The 22,871-nt window shown below is 38.3% G+C and overlaps 3 long non-coding RNA genes and 2 pseudogenes across 15 annotated transcripts in view; 2 read left to right on the top strand and 3 right to left on the bottom strand.

Moving 5' to 3' along the window:
• Positions 1-22,871, bottom strand: part of LOC126926479 (uncharacterized) — a 109,884-nt gene that overhangs the window by 589 nt on the left and 86,424 nt on the right. The window lies entirely within an intron of this gene.
• Positions 1,297-16,320, top strand: LOC126926455 (uncharacterized). 13 transcript variants are annotated; one of them, XR_007714613.1, is made up of 6 exons: positions 1,297-2,453; positions 3,117-3,183; positions 3,451-3,794; positions 3,878-5,730; positions 5,806-7,008; positions 16,133-16,320. It is a non-coding gene; the product is annotated as an uncharacterized LOC126926455 (long non-coding RNA). The 13 variants fall into 13 exon arrangements; XR_007714615.1 differs by having other exon boundaries at positions 3,487-3,794; XR_007714607.1 differs by having other exon boundaries at positions 1,297-3,794; positions 5,806-6,061; positions 6,142-7,008.
• Positions 8,165-8,348, bottom strand: LOC126926748 (U6atac minor spliceosomal RNA; annotated as a pseudogene).
• LOC126926464 (uncharacterized) lies at positions 8,221-21,970 on the bottom strand. Its single transcript, XR_007714626.1, has 2 exons — positions 19,188-21,970; positions 8,221-8,395 (listed from the first exon to the last, which is right to left on the bottom strand). It is a non-coding gene; the product is annotated as an uncharacterized LOC126926464 (long non-coding RNA).
• LOC126926751 (U6atac minor spliceosomal RNA) lies at positions 16,193-16,376 on the top strand (annotated as a pseudogene).

Consider the following 22,871-nt stretch of genomic DNA (forward strand, 5'->3'; position numbering starts at 1 on the left):
CGGATTACGCCACAAGTGTGGTACTTCAACAGCGCGTCAACGATTCTTGGCAGGCCTTAGGTTTCATAACGAGATCGCTATCCCCCGCGCAACGAAAGTACAGCGCGTCCGACCGAGAGCTACTCGCGATCTATACGGATCACAAACCCCTGGTATACGCCTTTGGCCAAAATCTTGACAAGTATTCGCAAAGACAATTGCGTCACCTCGACTACATCGGACAATTTGGGACACATAAAAGGACAGACAATAACGTAGCCGACACTCTATCCCGGATCGAGGCGATCGGGAAATCCATAGATCATCAAACGTTAGCCGCAGCGCAAGTGAAAAAAGTACGATTTCCCGATCAAGACTTCCGAATCTACTTTCCCATCCGGGGATACGTCCCACGCAAAAATTGGTGCTATCCATTAACAAAAATTGTCAAACGTGGATACGACAATGTATACCGTGCGAACGGAATAAAGTTACCAGACACGTATCCTCGCCAGTTGAACGTTCAAAACGTTAGCAGGTTCGGACACATACACTTAGGACATTATCAGCATGCAATATTCACAAGGTAATTGTCTAACGTTTATCGATCATTTTTCGCGTTGGCCCGAAGCCATCGTCGATATGGAAGCGCCAACCGTTGCTTCGGTCCTTCTTTCGACTCGGATAGCTCGCTTCGGGGTACCTTTAAAAATCACGACCGACCAAGGACGCCAATTAGAATCGCAACTGTTTGAGGAGTTATGCCGGTTACTCGGTGTCGAGTATCATCCCGCGTCTAACGGGATGGTAGAGCGCCTATACAGACAACTGAAAGCGGCGATCAAGTGTCATGACACGAGCAACTGGGTCGAAATTCTGCCGATCATTTTGCTGAGTATCAGAACCGCGATAAAGGAGGACCTTAACGCAACGGCGGCCGAAATGGATTATGGTTCCGGCGGCATACGATTGTCGGCGAAATTTTTCTTACCAACAAGGCAGCGGGCCAATGTGGAATACGTGGACCGGCTAAAAGAACGGATGGAGAAGGTCAGGCCATACCCAGTTACGCGTCATGGCAAAAAGAAAATTTTCGTTTTTAAAGAATTAGAATCATCGCCATACGTTTTCTTGCGCCATGACACGGTAGGAGGCCCCCTACAGCCGCATCCGACGGGTCGTTTAAAATTGTAAAAGCGGATGAAAAAAATTACATTATTAAAACCTTAGTTCCGTACGGACGGAATACTTTTTTGCTAGATTCAACTCTGTTGATTGACTACTGAAAGCGCAAATCGTAATAAGTTATAGTAATTCTTTGCGCGAGATTAAATGATTTAAGAGCGTTATTTTTTAGTAGTAATTATTTATTATATACATTGAAATTTACAATAAACTAGAATTTGGGTAATAAACTAGAAAACTAAATTTAGTAAATATAACACAAGTTGTGTGTGAAAAATTTCAAAACAATTATCGATACATAATCCGACATCGCATTTTCTGCATTCTCTTATTTTTCACACAAACAACACATTTTCTTCTTGATAATTAGATGCGACTGTCCGCGAAACAGGTAGACAACTGTTATAACGAGGCATTATTGGCATTTGTTTACTGCCGTTACTAAGGAATGCATTTATATTTATCTCACGCAAACGTAACGGTATTACTTCTGTGTAGGTGTTCGGAAAAATTGACAAACGCATATATGCGTCCTTAGTCCACACCGATAGCTTTCGCCAGACGCATATATGCGTCCATAACACTCTAAGGATTAAAATAAATAATCGCGACGTAACGGTTTCCATAGACCGATTAAAACCCGCGTTTATAGTTCCAGATGACCTAGAGAAACAAATCGCCGATTCTCGTAACGTACTGATTCCGACGAAAACAGTGCAAGCGACAACGATCGAACCGCGGAAGAAAACACTAAGAATAGATACGTTACGCGGTCTGGTTTCTGGCAGGTTTCGAGTAATAGTCGTAAATTGTCGGACAGAGGATATATTGTATACGTTCAACCTGTAAAATGGTGACAAGAAATAGTGTAAATAATTTTTTTTACGAATACGACCTAAGAATAACGATATCGCTGGTAGTGGGGTGATGTAGCGGCACATGAGTCATAGGACGAGGCGGATCGAGTGCGACTCATGTTATTGTTTTGCCTCAGGATATTGGCACACCCTTGACACACGAAACCTAATGATAAATAAACTCCGGGCAATACAATGTTGCCGCTACGTGCAACCGTCGAACAAAGACGAATTTGAATTTTTCAGCTCTGCCACAACCAGTATAAATAAACGGACACGGTCGCGAGCGAGACAGTATATGCCGAGTATCTACGAATTAGCGACCAATATCTACGAGATTGTCCGAGTTATTATCCGCGTTATAGTTATCGAGTTATCTGCGAGCGATTACAAAGTATCGTCGCGAATGTATTGAACGAGCGTCTTTCGACGGTATTTATACTTATATTTATTTAATTTATTCGAAATATATTTGACGGGTTGCAACAGCAATCTCTCACTCTTGTTATTCTATAATACCGATCCTTAACCAATCCTTTATAGTATTATCGAAGAATCTTTAGAAAATGGGGTAACTATTAATCAATTAATGTATCATTTACTTTAACCTTTTCGCTACGGCAGTGTGCTCCGTCGGAGTGACACCGGAATAACGGTACTGAAGTGCGGAACACTGCGACGGAAAGCGTGCATATGTTGCGCGTAGATAAACTGGTGTTCGGACTTCCATCTTTCGGTGCAGCCTCGTCATTATCCGGATGGCACGATTCTTTGAGTGTTATACAACAACATATTTGGAGATTTTGCAATTATTATCAATAAAAATATATTTAAAAATTAAAAATTACACTTTACAATAACAAATTGGTATCTATGGTCGTCTATAGGCGACGCTAGTAGCGAAATGGTTAATGTCCAGGCCAGTAGCATTCCTTTTGTAATAAATAACATTCCTACGGTGACAAAAATGATGCTATAATATATTAAATATCTTTTCCATTTCTTCGATGAAACATCACAAATGCTTTCTTCGCTATCATTTCTTATTTCAAATTCAAATTCGGTTTTTCGATGAATCTTTATTCACTGGGATAGGTTATAGTGAAATCTTCGACCGAACATTTTACATGAAACTTCGACACTCGAAAGGGATACCTCACAGGTGGGTCTTCGTTTCCGCGTAAGTTACTTTTCTCTTTTAGAAAAAGTAAATCGAAGATCCGTTATTTTTGAAAATAATTTTCCTCCAATCCTATATAGCTGTCTAAATAACAAAGTATGTTAAGGATCATCATATTCTGTTGTCTCCACTTTGTAAAGAGATACACATTTATCAAACACTCGTATTCTATAATCACCAGACTTACGAGTATATGCACATTTTAAAATTAAAAAAATCAATAAGTTAGACATTGTATAAATCAAATAGGTAAAATACTCAAACATAATCAGCACATGGTTTAAGCTTCAAGTTGGATCTCTAAGAGTACTACCGTCGAAGGAATCAAAACGACTACCTTTCATGCTCGTCACCTATCATCTTCTCAACAATTCAGTAGCAGTCAATGGCGAGCTTGCGGTTTATGATCATGGAAAATGATCAGGAATGGGTTTTTCAATTAGCAAAGTAGAGGTTTGACAAGCAAATTAAAGCGAATGTAACAGCTATGCCGACGTATCGAGTCACCGGCTTGAATTGCCGTATAACGGGTGGTCTTGTAATACAGATCGAAAGTGGCAAACTGGATGACAAACGACTGACTGGAACGATGGGTGAGTCGCAAAAGAGACGAAAAAAAAACGAATCTCGCTGTACGAATTAATCCAGCAACTTTCCTCCGAAATACTTTCCATAGTACCCTCAGGCCCAACCCGCGTATTGCCCGCACCGCGCAGTCTGCGGCAAGCTCGCCATGGCGCAGCGTCTTATGCCACCAAAGTCCCACGGTCAGGACCAACGTGTCGTCCACGTAATACACCATGCGTGTGTCTGGGAGCATGGGACAGCTAGTCACCGCAACTCCGCACTCGACGAGCCGCCGCCTATCTCTATCTCAGGTAATCCCGGATAACGCGAATAATGTATGGAGGCATCTGGAAGAATTCAGGGGCCTGCATTATACCGTCTCAGCATATCCCTTGCCCTGTTCGAGTAGGATCCCAGCAGCGGGTGTGCCGGGTGCTGACATCCATGTCATAGCAACCAAGCCAGGTCTCCGTATCCCAAGACAGGTATCTTTTCCAGAATTAAGCATTACATTCAACCAGAATTAAACGTACGATAAAAATTTATTATTCAAGTTATAGCACACCAAAATAATTTACTTATAATTTTCAATGAGAATTGATTCTAAAATTCTTTCGAATAAAAAAAAATGTTATCTTTTCGATACAAATTCATACAATCTAACATGACATGATGATACATTTTAAACAAAATTTTGTATTTCATCGTGTATACTATTACCTTTATTGTATATAATTTTCACAAATAGTTTGATATGATAATTTCATAACAATAAATAAGAATGATAGAAATTTATAACCAGAAACGAAGACAGAGACTATAAGTGGTAATATTGTCATTATGAGCATCGTAATTGATATTACGATTGATATATATAAAGAATATATAAAGAACAAGTTGATTAAAATTTTGAACAAAATACAAATTTAATGTTAATTATTTTCATTTTTTAACATTTAACGCTCCGATTTTCAATTGTGAAAATCGACCGGCAACTCCAACTTATACTCATCATACTTCGACTTTCATGTTTTTAGCACTTTACCAACCGACACCCTATTAATCGGTTTATCTTCGCCAACGCTTACCAACCGATAGCCGATTAATCGGTTTATTGTCGCCGAAGTTTACCGACCGATAGCCTTGTTACTTTGCCGCTGGAGGACGCCATTGCCGCTAGCGCCAACTCTCTGTTAGTCCTGGGCGACAAGACCGCCATCAGCCTCCGTTGCATTGAAAAAATTTTGTTCCTTTTTTCTTTTTTTCTTTTCTTCTCTTTTCTTTTCATTTATTTTATTTATGTGTTGGATCTATTATCTAATTTTCGTGTAGGAAATTCTCATAGACAACATCTTAGCACACTGCCCTGCGGACCGGGGGACACAGGGCGACAGAAGGTAGTACCGATAGTAAATAACACAAACAAGGCAAGTTGAATACTTAGAATTCCACTTGGACAAATAATTTACATGGAGGCTACATACTAAATTAATTCTAGACAAAATATGGATAAAAAGAAGACAGATGTACTGGCTAACTAATCGAAATTCTAAACTTAGCATGGAAAATAAATCAAAACTCAACAAAACGGTAATAAAACCAATTTGGACGTATGAAATAACACTATGGGGGACAGCAGCAATGAGACACATAAATGAACTAAAGTCGCTACATCGAAGATACTGGGAACAATAGTCAACGCCCTCTGGTATGTCAGAAACGAGGATATACGCAAAGACCTAGAAATACCAACGGTCGAAGAAGAACTCGGCAGATACACAAAATATACAAGGAAAGAACGGAAACACATCCAAACAAGCTGGCTGATAAAGCCAGCAAAACTCGCACAGGAAGAACATTAAAAAGAAAACACCCCAGTGACCTCACTAAAGAAATAAAATAGTCAAACTCGAAAATGGTACTCCGCTGGTAGTAGCCATCCACATGTTATTTAGTTATCAGGTTAGAAAAATTTGCCAAATGTTCAGCTGGACATATTGTAAAGTACAAATTAAATAATAAAAGAAGAATTCAAAGTTCTAGATGGTTGGAAAAGTCGCCCGGCGTCACTCATCCAATTTAACGTCGGATTTCTTCAACCGAAGCGTCGGTCGACAACGAACGACGTACGCAGCTTCGTTTGAAGCGTTCTTAAACCAGAATCAAATGGACGACATTTATATCGTCTGTCTGCCAATCGCACAGTGGTACCAGTTGCGATGTAGACACCCGTCGCTTGTATCAATACGCACAGAACTTGTAATAAACAAGCGAAAATTCTGCTAACGGATATGTAAGCCTATGTTGGTTAATAAAAACACTTTTATTCGTATATCTTAAAGCTCGGTGCAGATGAGCGATATTTTATCGCAGAGCATCGCTCCGGTGCCGTTGGAAAAGGAGAGAAATAAATAAAGTTCTCCTGTTTCACAAAAGAAGGATACATACATATGTATTTTCTTGTTCTTCCAACCCATTGCCGTTGCAGTCATTTGTTGCAAATTAGATCGTTTGCATCGGACCCAAATCTTGAGGTTAAAATCTTTTGTTACAAATTATTAATTAGATCTATTTATAACATATGCTAATCCCATATGTTATAAAATCTCTGCCGGTGCAGTGGAAAACTCAAGGGTAAGCATCTTGAAAATAAGTGCATTAGAAGAGGAATTAGAACGGCCTTCTCTTACTACAAGAAATATAATAGCAGCAAAAATATATCATTAAGAGCTTCATAGTAGATTTAATAATAATGGTTTAATTAAGGGAATTATTTACCCCTTTACCCCTTATATTTTGAGAGGGCTACGAACAATGTACATCTCCTTCAAGAGGCTAATTAGAATACTTCCTATCATATACATTGCCACATCATGAATGAAATACTTTCCAATCAGCTGGAACCTCAGCGGGACAGCCAGGTAAGTTCGGTAAAACCCAGAACTCCAGAAGAGGCATCCTGAGTTCGAATCCTGAGTCTTTAAGATTTGCATTCATCAAAGGACCGTAGAGGTCGCAGTCCAGTTAATAGGTTGGTAATACACTAAACGCAAGCGGCCGCCCCTCCCTTGCGTGTATTGTGTGGGCGTACTTCCTGGAAGTGCGCTATATAGAAACTGACATGTTTTAAACACATAGGGGTCCTCGGCAATTAGGATGTCCACATTACTGTACTGTCCCGCCCGTGGAGGTTTTAGCCGGTAAGAATCCGGCACTACCTTCTGCCGCCCACACAAGGGGGTAAGGTGTCTATGAAGATTTCCTCCACGAAAAAAAAAAAAAAAAAAAAAAAAAATTTTAGATGGTAAGGCACTGTCCCCTTTCGCCGGCACTTTTTTTGTTTTTTTTACCAGAATTTTCAATATCCACACCATACCTTTATGAATTTTCACCGTCATAGTTAAATAGACCATATGTAGCGGCACTTGAATCAGAGGACAATTCAAATCGTGTTGTTGTTTTGCCTCGAAGTATCAAGACCGTTAGATTGCAAGTAATGTAAGAAGAAATAAACTCCGGGCGAAACAATGTCGCCGCTACGTGCAACCGTCAAACGTAGACGAATTCGAATTTTCTGGTTCTCCCCCGAACAATATAAATAAACGGACGCGATCGAGTATCGAACGGTATCAAAGACTATCAACGAGTATCAACGAGTATCTACAGAGTATCTCCGAGTATTTATCGAGTTACGCGACGAGCAATAACGAGTATTTATTCCGCGTTTTATATTTTCTTACTAACGACTCACATATACGGCTGTACATCTATTTAATTACTTATTTATTCGAAATATATTTGACAGACTGCGACAGCAATTATTCGCTCTCGTTATTGCGTACTATCTATCCTCGACTAATCCTCCACACATTATTTTTTTGATGTCACATTCATTTCCAATAAATAATTTGGATATGCTTTACTTACAGTTTCAGATACAATCCTAAATAGCTTATCCGAAACAAATGTCTCACTGCGTAATACAGAATAAAAATGACTGAATACGGCATTCATAACATTGAAAATGTGGAAAAGGTTATCAAGTTCAGAATGTCAGTAGTGGCACCACTTTCTAACCACCAGTATGTATCTTAATTTTGCCTATGATTATATTGTTCAAGTCTGCAATATGATAATTAACAGCGTAAATTTACTCAGTAATTCTGTGTTGTATATCAAATTTCTTGATCTATTTCGTTTTTGTTTACATGATGTCAATGCATCAAACATCTAGATTCGCACCTAATATATTGTTCGAAATCCAATGCTGAAAATGATGTAGCAGTAAAGATCATTTGCCACAAGCAAAGATTGATAAAGATTATACGCCAGTAAGAAAAAGTTATTAGCACCTCCGTCATTCGGAAGGATAGCGGAAGCTCTCCGCGGTCCCTCCAAAAAAAATCTGGTAAGTGCCGGCGAAAGGCGACAGTGCCTTACCATTTATAACTGTTTTTCTTTTTTTATTTAAATCTTTTCATTCTCAATTTGTCCAATTTGGACATTTGGTAGAATCCATTTATATATGTGTTCCATCCTTGTCTAGGGAAGTGTTAAACGTCTCTCTTTTCATGCTACAAAATTTTTTTTTTTTTTTTTTTTTCGTGGAGGAAATCTTCATAGACACCTTACCCCCTTTGTGTGGGCGGCAGAAGGTAGTGCCGGATTCTTACCGGCTAAAACCTCCACGGGCGGGACAGTACAGTAATGTGGACGTCCTAATTGTCGAGGGACCCCTATGTGTTTAAAACACGTCAGTCTCTACGTAGCGCACTTCCAGGAAGTACGCCCACACAATACACGCAAGGGAGGGGCGGCCGCTTGCGTTTAGTGTATTACTAACCTATTAAAATTGACTGCGACCTCTTCGGTCCTTTGATGGATGCAAATCTTAACGACTCAGGATTCGAACTCAGGATGCCTCTTCTGGAGTTCTGGGTTTTACCGAACTTACCTGGCTGTCCCGCCGAGGTTCCAGTTGATTGGAAAGTATTTCATTCATGATGTGGCAATGTATATCATAGGAAATATTCTAATTAGCCTCTTGAAGGAGATGTACATTATTCGTAGCCCTCTCAAAATATAAGGGGTAAAGGGGTAAATAATTCCCTTAATTAAATCATTAGTATTAAATCTATTATGAAGCTCTTAATGATATATTTTTGCTGCTATTATATTTCTTGTAGTAAGAGAAGGCCGTTCTAATTCCTCTTCTAATGCACTTATTTTCAAAATGCTTACCCTTGGGTTTTCCACTGCACCGGCAGAGATTTTGTAACATATGGGATTAGCATATGTTATAAATAGATCTAATTAATAATTTGTAACAAAAGATTTTAACCTGAAGATTTGGGTCCGATGCAAACGATCTAATTTGCAACAAATGGCCGCAACGGTAATGGGTTGGAAGAACAAGAAAATACATATGTATGTATTCTTCTTTTGTGAAAGAGTGTAAAAGTGTTTTTATTAACCAACATAGGTCTGCATATCCGTTAGCAGAATTTTCACATATTTATTACAAGTTGTATGCGTATTGATACAAACGACGGGTGTGTACATCGCAACTGGTACCACTGTGCGATTGGCAGACAGACTATATAAATGTCGTCCATTTGATTCGGGTTTAAGAGCGCTTCAAACGAAGCTGCGTACGACGTTCGTTGTCGACCGACGCTTCGGTTGAAGAAATCCGACGTTAAATTGGATGAGTGGCGCCGGGCGACTTTTCCAACCATCTAGAACTTTGAATTCTTCTTTTATTATTTAATTTGTACTTTACAATTTTTAGCTAAATAACATGTGGATGGCTACTTCCAGCGGAGTACCATTTTCGAGTTTGACTATTTCATTTCTTTAGTGAGGTCACTGGGGTGTTTTCTTTTTAATGTTCTTGTATTTTCGAGTTATCGCGGGGAGACGCGGTCGTTAGAATACGCTTCAACGGGAGTCGTAAATTCCCGTTATGATTAGAATGATCGACACCACGAATAGTTCGATCCCCGTATTTCGATTAAGATAATAGGGGTGATTCAGGTATGATAACACTGTGGCTCACAGAGTTAAAATATATATTTCCAACACTTAGTATACACGATTGACTAGATATAAACACTTAATAACTTATCACGCTGCAACACAGTATGAGACTTAATGTTAGAAGTTCGGCGTTAGATCTTTGATTGTGGTAGGAAACTTTTAGAGATATAGGAACGGTGAGAGTTATAGGGAATGCAGGAACTCTAGTCACCGTGAGAGACGATGGAAAACTCTGAAGCTTATTCTAATGTGAATACGGAGGAAAGCTTGGTATGGGTGTGCCCTTTGAACGAAGAACGCGGATTCGTTGCCTACATTTTTAGTTAGTAAAGTGAGGGCAACAATCCGCGATGTCGATTGGTTGGGACGAATGTTAGGAAGGAAGAGAGGAGGAAGAAACCTCCTACCAACTTGGGTCCTAGGCGACATTGTTTACAGGGAAACTCAGATTTTTCGTTAGGTATATCTCTGCTTTCTTCGTAATTCTTAAGAGCACATAATAAACCCAAGGACTTTTCTAAAAACCGGCCGAAAACTCTTCTGGAATTAGAAAGTCTTTTCTGGCAAACAGATGTGTTTAGACCATGTGTGCGAACAATGCAGCTAGAATTGCAACTTTATAGTGGGTCCTTGGGCCTATGGAGTGTTAGAAGGACGGCAGGTAGACCGTTGGTTGGCAAGCCGCGCGGGATGGCGTGCAGATGACTTGCGCGACAGAACAGTTCTTTCTATGCGAGTTTTGCTGGCTTTATCAGCCAGCTGGTTTGGATGTGTTTCCGTTCTTTCCTTGTATATTTTGCGTATCTGCCGAGTTCTTCTTCGACCGTTGGTATTTCTAGGTCTTTGCGTATATCCTCGTTTCTGACATACCAGAGGGCGTTGACTATTGTTCCCAGTATCTTCGATGTAGCGACTTTAGTTCATTTACGTGTCTCATTGCTGCTGTCCCCCATAGTGTTATTTCATACGTCCAAATTGGTTTTATTACCGTTTTGTAGAGTTTTGATGTATTTTCCATGCTGAGTTTAGAATTTCGATTAGTTAGCCAGTACATCTGTCTTCTTTTTATCCATATTTTGTCTAGAATTAATTTAGTATGTAGCCTCCGTGTAAATTACTTGTCCAAGTGGAATTCTAGGTATTTAATTCGCCTTGTTTGTGTTATGTGCGTGCTATTTAATTGGATATTTGCTATTCAGACCATCATGAAATACTCTAACGAAATCACGCACGGAGGAATGTTGTTTAGCGGTTTTCTCAGAAACAATTTTGTTGTTTCCATATCATAAACCATGCTAGCCCCTGATATTATGATTTCTTCTTTGTTTCTGTAGTTAGCTGCTACAGTTATTGTTATGGTTTTATAAATAGTAATTTGTTGCTCATGCTCAATTTAGATTTTCTTGCTGTAAGGTATTGCAACGAATTTCTCATTATCATTAGGTGTTTAATGTTTTCCACTCCAACTTACGATCCAAATGCAGTACAACATATTTAGCCAAAGTTGTTTGTTAGATTTCCTGATTTAACAATTTAATCTTATGAGATTCTTTTTTTTTTTTAAAGGGAAGGCAATGTGCAAACACTTGTTTGAGTTTAATTGGATTTTGCTATCTCTCGTTAAGCGTGCTACATTGTATAGGTGCTTTTTAGGTTTCTTGTTGCTATTTCAATGTTTCCGTGCTTGTTTCTATGTCGCATGCTTAATTTATACCTTACAATTTGTCCAGCTCGACATTCGGCAAATTTTTCTAGCTTATTTTCAGACATGAACCACTGCGCTGCCACTAGATAGTGTCGAGTAGTGGTATTTGGCTTGTCGAGTGCCGCCACAGATAAATTTACAAATTTATATCTCCTCTTAATTTTTAACTCTCCTAGCACTACTCTGCCTCTCAACCACTACTGATGTGCAGCGCTCTACTCTTTTTAAAATATGACACGTAAAAGCTTTTTTTTTATTTGCTAGAATTTTACAATCAATTCTCATTGAGAATTATAAGTAATAACTTTTAATTGTAGTGATAGCCGATTAGTAGGCTATCGGTCAGTAAGCGTCGACGACGAAAAGCCGATTAATCGGTTATCGATCGGTAAAGTCTTAAAAACTTGCAAGTCGAAGTATGATGTTAACAAATTGGAGTTGCCGGTCGATTTTCGCAATTAAATGACGGAGCGTTAAAGGTTATGTTACGGTTTGCCTATCATCTCTCTAATCAAGTGTTGAAGGAAACTAATTTGTTGCGGCATCGACCACGAAATTTTCCAACGGCTTCGCGGTACAAAGAGCTATGCCGTCAAAGCGCAATACCGACGTGCCCGATGTACCAACGATATCCCTGCGTTTCTTTCGCCGAATTCTCGGAAGAACGCATACGCGGTGACCGCCGCAGTACATCCAATAAACGCGTGTGTAGTAGGGATATCGAAGGGCAACAAAGGAAAGAATCCGTGGTTTCGAACAAAAGAATCAGTCAGTCTATCTGAAGCTGCAAAGTACGAAAGGTCTCGTAATAAGCATACTAGCTCACAAAACTTGATTGTTATCTTTTCATCTTAATTGTTAATCGTTTGATCGTTGACTGAAATTGTTGCTTCTTTACTTGTTATTAAACTGTTTGCTAGCAAATCAAGTGGAGTTTCTCGTATGCACTCATTCCAACCGCCTCTATTCTCGTAATAGAAATAGCCGATCAATCAGTTCGTGGCGTCGATTGTTTAATCGTAACGAGAATTTACGACTCTCGTTGACGCGTTATCTCGCGATCGCGTCTCTCCACGAACGGTTGAAACATTTCGGTCCGTATTCTTCTTCTGTTTTCCGTGGTTTTTCTTACAACACTCGGGACATTTTCATTCAAACGAACACACGACGCATAAACGGAGAAAAACAAACGTTGAAAGTTACGTCGCGTCACGCGAATCACTGACGCTACATTTATACGTTAGAGACAGGAACGAAACCAACGCGAGTGCAACACGGGACACGTGAAATATAAACTATCGAACTGCGTATAATAGCACACAAAATTATTTCTATTTTGTGTGTGTGTGTGTGTTCATATGTATATATATATAAGATTTATAAAAGAAATGCTTGGTAAAATGTCTGTATTTTGATAAATAATTCCAATTAAAATAGAAAAATTTTTAATCGCATTGCTTCGACTATACATATACATATACTTAATGTGACTTACTTTGTGTGAGAAAAATTCCGTTTGTCAATTCGATACCGAGAGCTGATAATGCTAATACACGATGAAACGATAACAAAAGTATCCGATTATTCAGAACTTTTCACGATATATGTTAAATAATATTATGAAATAAATTAAATAACTACCCCGCATTGCTTCCGACGTACGCGTTTACGATTCTCGGCGAAACCGAATATGGCAGTAGGAAATCAACCAATCACAGCTGCGGAAAAAAGTAAAGAGCGGGAAGAAATCGCGGCATCTAGCTTCCTGCGAATCTATTCTCGATCTCGATCGATGTAAGCAGTCATCTTTCGATAATCGTTTTGCAAAATGGCGTGCCTTAAACGAAGCGTATAGTAAAATTCGCATTTGAGAGACGCATAAATAAACCATATCGAGGTATTTCCCGCGAGAAATTCACGTTCGGTTGCAAAATAACATATCACGTATGTATTTTCGTCGAAAACTGATTTCGAGAGACGTGTATATGTACGTATCAAGTTACTTGGCGAAAGTTCAACGACAGACTGTGACTTTAAAGCAGGGAGTGTGTAAGCCTGTATTTGTGCCCGAGAATTTGAAGAATATTTTGTTCATCTGTCATCTTTTGTTTACGTCGACCGTAATAGAGTGGTGTTTATGTTTTGTGATAACTGGATGTCTGAAACAACAAACTCGAGATTTCCATGGAACTTCGAAAAGAAGTCATAACCATTGGCCTTGGGTGAGTTGTAATTTCATAACTTTTCAATTCATAATTGATAGCATAAGGTTATTGTAAGACCGACGAAAATATGGATGGTAGCCAATTGCAATTGAATATCTGCCCTGTCTTGCACTATTGAAATTTTGCAAGTCACTAAAGTTACCAGTATTAATATGTTCCCTTGCACAAGTTTGACGATAAAACAAATGAAATTTTACTAATTGCAAGTTATTTCATTATCCTATTTAACGAGAAATTATAAAATCATAAAATAGAGTACTATATAATCTGTAAATCGTAACTTGTCCATCTACTGGTACATGTATCATAAATTGGTAAACTTTTGTGTGGGGGTGCTAGATGTAACACTCATGCGACATTTTGAAAAATATTTAATTATAATCGTGAAAAGCGTTATTGAAATATTGAATTTTTATTGATGTTCCTTGCAACTTTGATTTTGCGTACCATATTTAAAATGTACATAAGATGTAAAGTATATTAACATGTAGCAGTCACAAACTTGTATCAAATGAGGATAATCATCCTAATATCGACTTATCAATTGTGATCTGATGAAGAAGAATTCAAAATACAGTTAAACTGTGTTCGACATATAATAATCTCTTTCGAATGAGATTTAAATATATGAACACATTATGATATTGTATCCATAATAACACGAATAATACGAAGTTTCGTATTACATGTATTATATTTTTTAATATATTCAGTATATCTCATTTTATGACAACAGACAAGCAAACCATATTTCCATTATAAGCTTCGCTCTTATTTCGCATCGTTTCGCCTGAATTTATCGCGGAGTTTCATCCCGTCAAAACTTTGCGTCAATCTGCGTTTGCTGTCTGAGAACTGCGTTTTATTCGCTTATCATTCTGGTTAGCATTTCGGTGTTCTTGATGGATTGTTTGAAAAGTTCTTTGATTTCTGTAGTGTCGTTGCTACTGTTGTTGTGATATTGGTTGTCAGAGGATGTCGATTGGCTGATTACTTGCGCGTAGCTTCGACTACCAAAAGTGTTGGTGCTGATGTGTTTAGTGTTTATTGCGTGCTCTGTATTTGGTATTGTCTCGGATTTTGTGCTGTCCTGTTGCACTTGTACGTTAGTGTATGTCCTGTTTCGTAGCGGCGGGAACAGTTTGCGTCGTAATTGTTTCCTGGCTTCACACGCTTTATAGCTGGCTGGGTGGTTTCCGTTACAGTTATAGCATCTAACTTTCTCTATTTTTCACGTGGATGGTCAATGTATTGTTAAATGGTTTTTTGCGCATTTAACACATGCCGGGGTTATATCGCAATAGTTTTTTGTGTGGCCGCATTGCTGACACCTTATGCACTGTGGGATATCTTTTTTATGTCTAGGTGGCTCCACTTTTACTATTGTGTTTAGTAATTTTGTTATATCATATATGTCTTTGTTATTGTCTCTAGGTTCTAGTTCGACTAGAAATAGCGGTAATGGTTGTTTGGTATCATACTTGTTTATGTTGTTTATTGACCTTACCTATTGTTCGATTTTTGCTAGTTCTTCGCTTATGTTGTCGGTGTTTGTTTTTGGCTGTAATCCCCTGATTACTGCTGTTTGATAATATAGTTATCTTCCCCTGCCGTGTTGTTTGGCGGTTCAATGAGGGGGTCTATTATTTACGCATCTATGTATATTGATGGTGATTTAGCAATGCGGGTTGTCGGACTTTCCGTTGGGTCGATTAACCGCTCCTTGGATTCGAATCGTTCCCCTCCATTAGCGCTATTTTTCCCTTTCTCTAATTCCATCCTGTTAACGCTTCGCAAGAACTAGGTGACTTTGGTCACACACGCTTTTTCTATGTAAACTAATAACCGAAGGACAGACGACCTTGTTTTGCTTAGTTTCTAACCAGGTTTTTTCTTCATGATACTACATTATATATATAGTTAATTATAATTATAACATATAATGTATAATAATGTATAATACATCTAGAGGCTAATTAGAATACTTCCTATGATAGACATTGCTACATTAAGAGTCAAATACATTCCAATGAGCTGTAACCCCGACGGGACGGCCAGCTACGCGCGTTAAAGCCCAGAACTCATGGCGTCGCCTGGCGTGGCGAGTTCGTATCCTCGGCAGCAAAAATTTATTCCAAATTCATTAATCATCTCAAACCGTATTACACAGAGCTAAGTTAAGTATAGATATCTAAGCAACAGGCAACTGGTGGGCCCCGCCGTTGTCGTATGTTGTAGGTGTATCTTCTGGGAGTGCACCTTAGTAAGTTTGATGGGTGCTTGAATTTGTTAAGCACTCAGGGGCCCGAGGACAACTCGCTCACTGGTTACCCGTCCCGCCCGTGGAGGTTTTAGCCGGTAAGAATCCGGCACTACCTTCTGCCGCCCACACAAGGTGGTAAGGTGTCTATGAAGATTTCCTCCACGCTAAAAAAAAAAAAAAAAAAAATTTTTTTTATAGCATGAAAGGAGAGACGTTTAACGCTTCCCTAGACAAGGATGGAACACATATATAAATGGATTCTACCAAATGTGCAAATTGGACAAATTGAGAATGAAAAGATTTAAATAAAAAAAGAAAAACAGTTATAAATGGTAAGGCACTGTCGCCTTTCGCCGGCACTTACCAGATTTTTTTTGGAGGGACCGCGGAGAGCTTCCGCTATCCTTCCGAATGACGGAGGTGCTAATAACTTTTTCTTACTGGCGTATAATCTTTATCAATCTTTGCTTGTGGCAAATGATCTTTACTGCTACATCATTTTCAGCATTGGATTTCGAACAATATATTAGGTGCGAATCTAGATGTTTGATGCATTGACATCATGTAAACAAAAACGAAATAGATCAAGAAATTTGATATACAACACAGAATTACTGAGTAAATTTACGCTGTTAATTATCATATTGCAGACTTGAACAATATAATCATAGGCAAAATTAAGATACATACTGGTGGTTAGAAAGTGGTGCCACTACTGACATTTTGAACTTGATAACCTTTTCCACATTTTCAATGTTATGAATGCCGTATTCAGTCATTTTTATATATTATAAATATTAACTTCTACCAAAGAATATGTAAGCAATAACGCGATATATAACGAAGCATTATTAGTATAATAATTACCTTATTGATATTAACTCTGTAGCGGCACATGAGTCATTGAAAGGTCGGCAGGGACTCGTGTTGTTGTGCCTTGGAGTGCCAACGTTGTTTTGCTTTGCTAGGTCTATACTATCGGTCGATACAAATAGACGAACGTCCTCTCTAGGACGATCATTATAGCAAATCATTATAACGAGTCATACAGTGGAATAGGAAACGTAGAGTTGAACAGTAGGATTGAGCGAGCGACGATTACAACCGGCATACACTATCTCTGTACTTGTATTTAAAGTAATTTTCATATACACTGACTATTACAATTTCATCACTCGTCTCTTTAATAAACCAACCAACCACCTCAGCTCGTAATTTTTTGAATAAGATGCGACATGTTCCACGCAATCTATATATTCCTTGTCTTTGTTTTCAAACTGAACAGTACCTAGAAGTTATCTACAAATCCGGATATATTCCATCTGAAGCGTTCATTTTCCAAGTTCACTTAGATTTAATGCAGCATAAGAAATATTTACCGATTATGCTTATCACTGTACGACAAATGTTTGTTATATACTCATAATAATTATTGTGCCGATTTAAAATATTCATAACCAAGGTTATATATGTCGGAGATGTAGAGACATCGAGCCTTTCTTTTGGAAGATTTCTCAATATTTGGGCTCGGGGTGACATAACTGGTCGCCGAACGTAGCCACGGTCACGGGATGAACGAAATGTTTTACAAAGGAGGTTCCAGTGTTAACGGATACGCTGTATAAACAATCAAGTCTTGATCAGGAGCAATGCTGGTTTATGTGGAACTGCCTAGTTACGGCGCTTGGGAATTTGTTGATATTCCCGATCGATATGTATTTGATATATGTTACTGTATCTGTCTTTTATTTTGCAATCTCCTTGGAGAGTTTACTGTCATCGTCTTGGAGTCAGTCTTAGAGAAACCCTGTGCCTGAGTGAACGTGTCAGTGTGCTATCAAAAATATATTAAAACGTACAGAAAGTTTCCCGTTGACCGTGGATTCGTTACAGAACCCAAGAATATTATTAAAAGCATTTGTTTACTTATTAACATCATGATGGCAAATGCTAACGAAGAATCGTCTCGCGCTCGAAATCCAAACGACAATTCGACATATACATATATAAATTATTACTATTATATACATATATATATTATTACTATTATTATTATATTTATATTATATTATTAGTATTATTTAATTAATATCACATAGTATATAATAGCAATAATATTATAATAATATAAATATAATAATAAATAAAAATAATATCGTTGAAGAAGGTTGATCGTGTGGTTTAAATGACGAGACATCTCAATATTGAAAACCGTCAAATATATTTTAATATAATAGATACAGAGAATGTTCGGTAAGACGCTCGGTACTAACTGATTCGCTAATAAAATCGCTCGAGACTGAGACTGAAAAACTGGTCATGTTACGATCGCGTCCGTTTATTTATACTAGTCAGGAGAAAGTCGGAAATTTTGATTTCGTGTTTGATCGACGGTTGCACGTAGCCGTGACATTGTTTTGCCCGGAGTTTATTTATCGTTATGTTTTGTGCGTGAAGACGGTGACCATGTCCCGAAGCGAAACAACAACATGAGTCGCTCTCGATTCGTATCGTCCTCTGACTCATGTGCCGCTACACAAACATCGACTAGACGCAAAAAAATCCCTTTTTTACGTTCCTCTTTCTATCTTAGAAACTATGCCTCGTACGTGAAAAAGTTGTAACTAATAAAATTATCTTTAAAATGAGCTGTCTTACGCTGCGGTAAGTCCAATTGTTAGCTTGTCAATTAGTAAAATGTGCGTAAAAGTCCGTTTTTTAAAAGGTTTGTCATTTTAATTAAAATTGTCGTAGTTTAAAGTTAAGAATAAAATTTATTCTGAGATTGACTTTGTCACAAGTAAGTGCCAGTCATAACAAAATAGCATGCCAAATTTCGAATCGATTCCTTTCTTAGTTTTTGCACAATCTGTCAATTCCCCAAACAGCATAAAGACATCTTATGTACGTCCGAGAACATCTCAGTTGAACGTTCTGAATATTTCCATATACCGAGAAGGTGCACACATCCTCTGTGTGTGGAACATTCTGAATATGATCTGTATTATCATTCTCAGAACATTTTCCGAATGCCCGAAAATAATAATATTCTCTATATTTTCTATTTTTACAGGGATTTCAGAGATTTATTTTATTTCATCATAAAATAGCTAAACGTCTCTCCTTTCATGCTACAAAAAAAATTTTTTTTTTTTTTTTTTATCGTGGAGGAAATCTTCATAGACACCTTACCACCTTGTGTGGGCGGCAGAAGGTAGTGCCGGATTCTTACCGGCTAAAACCTCCACGGGCGAGACAGTACAGTAATGTGGACTTCCTAATTGTCGGGGACCCCTGTGTGTGTTTAAAGCACTTCGCACCTTATACAGCGCACTTCCAGAAAGTACGCCCACACAATACACGCAAGGGAGGGGCGGCCGCTTGCGTGTAGTGTATTACTAACCTATTAAAATAGACTGCGACCTCTTCGGTTCTTTGATGAATGCAAATCTTAACGACTCAGGATTCGAACTCAGGATGCCTCTTCTGGAGTTCTGAGTTTTATCGAACTTACCTGGCTGTCCCGCCGATGTTCCAGCTGATTGGAAAGTATTTCATTCATGATGTGGCAATGTGTATGATAGGAAGTATTCTAATTAGCATCTTGAAGGAGATGTACATTGTTCGTAGCCCTCTCAAAATATAAGGGGTAAAGGTAAATAATTCCTTTAATTAAATCATTATTATTAAATCTACTATGAAGCTCTTAATGATATATTTTTGCTGCTATTATATTTCTTGTAGTAAGAGAAGGCCGTTCTAATTCCTCTTCTAATGCACTTATTTTCAAGATGCTTACCCTTGAGTTTTCCACTGCACCGGCAGAGATTTTATAACATATGGGATTAGCATATGTTATAAATAGATCTAATTAATAATTTGTAACAAAAGATTTTAACCTCAAGATTTGGGTCCGATGCAAACGATCTAATTTGCAACAAATGGCCGCAACGGTAATGGGTTGGAAGAACAAGAAAATACATATGTATGTATTCTTCTTTTGTGAAACAGTGTAAAAGTGTTTTTATTAACCAACATAGGCCTACATATCCGTTAGCAGAATTTTCACATGTTTATTACAAGTTGTATGCGTATTGATACAACCGACGGGTGTGTACATCGCAACTGGTACCACTGTGCGATTGTCAGACAGACGATATAAATATCGTCCATTTGATTCGGGTTTACGAGCGCTTCAAACGAAGCTGCGTACGACGTTCGTTGTCGACCGACGCTTCGGTTGAAGAAATCCGACGTTAAATTGGATGAGTAGCGCCGGGCGACTTTTCCAACCATCTAGAACTTTGAATTCTTCTTTTATTATTTAGTTTGTACTTTACAATTTTTAGCTAAATAACATGTGGATGGCTACTCCCAGCGGAGTACCATTTTCGAGTTTGACTATTTTATTTCTTTAGTGAGGTCACTGGGATGTTTTCTTTTTAATGTTCTTCCTATGCGAGTTTTGCTGGCTTTATCAGCCAGCTGGTTTGGATCTGTTGCCGTTCTTTCCTTGTATATTTTGCGTATCTGCCGAGTTCTTGTTCGACCGTTGGTATTTTTAGGTCTTTGCGTATATCCTCGTTTCTGACATACCAGAGGGCGTTGACTATTGTTCCCAGTATCTTCGATGTAGCGACTTTAGTTTATTTACGTGTCTCATTGCTGCTGTCCCCCATAGTGTTATTTCATACGTCCAAATTGGTTTTATTACCGTTTTGTAGAGTTTTGATGTATTTTCCATGCTGAGTTTAGAATTTCGATTAGTTAGCCAGTACATCTGTCTTCTTTTTATCCATATTTTGTCTAGAATTAATTTAGTATGTAGCCTCCGTGTAAATTACTTGTCCAAGTGGAATTCTAGGTATTTAATTCGCCTTGTTTGTGTTATGTGCGTGCTATTTAATTGGATATTTGCTATTCAGACCGTCATGAAATACTCTAACGAAATCACGCACGGAGGAATGTTGTTTAGCGGTTTTCTCAGAAACAATTTTGTTGTTTCCATATCATAAACCATGCTAGCCCCTGATATTATGATTTCTTCTTTGTTTCTGTAGTTAGCTGCTACAGTTATTGTTATGGTTTTATAAATAGTAATTTGTTGCTCATGCTCAATTTAGATTTTCTTGCTGTAAGGTATTGCAACGAATTTCTCATTATCATTAGGTGTTTAATGTTTTCCACTCCAACTTACGATCCAAATGCAGTACAACATATTTAGCCAAAGTTGTTTGTTAGATTTCCTGATTTAACAATTTAATCTTATGAGATTCTTTTTTTTTTTTAAAGGGAAGGCAATGTGCAAACACTTGTTTGAGTTTAATTGGATTTTGCTATCTCTCGTTAAGCGTGCTACATTGTATAGGTGCTTTTTAGGTTTCTTGTTGCTATTTCAATGTTTCCGTGCTTGTTTCTATGTCGCATGCTTAATTTGTACCTTACAATTTGTCCAGCTCGACATTCGGCAAATTTTTCTAGCTTATTTTCAGACGTGAATCTAGCGAAGGAATAAGTTTCCGTTTCCAGCATTGTTAGCTATAAACGAAATAGAAAATGGGTTCGAGGACACTTTCTTGTGGAACCGTACATTTCTTTCAGAGACGTCACCTACATTTCTAATTTTAACATAAAAATACCTATTCCTAATGTAGGAGAAAATAATTCCATATGTGCCATTCAGCAGAATTGTTTATAACTTTCTTAAAATTCTTCATTTTATCACATAATACATAAAATCATTCAGACTTTAGCGAAGGCCTTTTCCACATTGAGAAACAACGCGGTGTATTATTTTCCTCCTTCCGTTGATTTAATTACGTCGCTTTTATTCTGTGTATTTACTTTACTGTATTCTGATTCTTTCTAAATCTAAATTGTTGGCCCAGGATCAGGTATTTGGTTATTGGCGGGCTAGCCAGCCGCGCTCCTTCAGTCTCGAGGCTGAAGACATGACAGGGGCATAGTGAGTTTGTAACCTCGACATGAATATCTTTCGAAAGGATGGAGAACCCCGAATCTCTCTCACAAGCCAATGTACAACAGAGGCAATCCAGAGTGCTCCCTTGCGTGTTGTGTTTGTACTTTCTGCGAGCGCTTGGTAAAGTTGCTTGGTAAGCACCCCTCAGGGCCGACCATCACTCGCGCAAATTCCTACCATCCCGCCCGTGGAGTTTTAGTCGGTAAGAGTCCGACACTGCTCTGCTGTTGCTGCAGCAGTAAAGCGACCATGAGGATTTCTCCACGTACAAAAAAAGAATGGTATTTAGCTATTATTTCATCCATTCATCTTCTGTCAATTGTCTTCTCTACTATTTTGGATGTTGGATTCCATCCAACATGGATTCCATGAGTGGGAGAATGGAATTGTTTTAATATCAACATATACATTCATACTATAATGTCTTAGGTTGACAACTAAATGATTGCGGATCTTGTCATTATCACCTAATGACAAAACCCACAATCACTTAATTCCTAACTCAATAGTACAGGATTCCTCTTGTTTCTATCCTATTCGTGGCCTGCAGAGAATTTCTACAAAAAAAAGGTTACTCGTCGTATCGATAGCTGGTTATGGAATGGTTGAAAGAGTTTTTGCAAAATTCCTGAGTGGGAAAAAATAAGAAAGGTTAAAAGCCTGACGCTGCTGGTGGTGTCTCTCGTCTTCGTCTCGTTCAACATTTACGTCCGGCTTAAAACCATCCGTTCTTACACAATGGTTGAAAAAACTGATCCACACTGTGGAATATTATCATTAGCTCTTGGCGTTTCTACTTTTATGAACGTATCACATACCTCACCGGTATCATAAATTTCCTTGTTGGTTTTGTCTTATTCAAGTTCAGAGAGAAACATTGACAATGGTGTT

Source organism: Bombus affinis, chromosome 18 (genome assembly GCF_024516045.1).
Source record: "Bombus affinis isolate iyBomAffi1 chromosome 18, iyBomAffi1.2, whole genome shotgun sequence".
NCBI lineage: Eukaryota > Metazoa > Arthropoda > Insecta > Hymenoptera > Apidae > Bombus > Bombus affinis.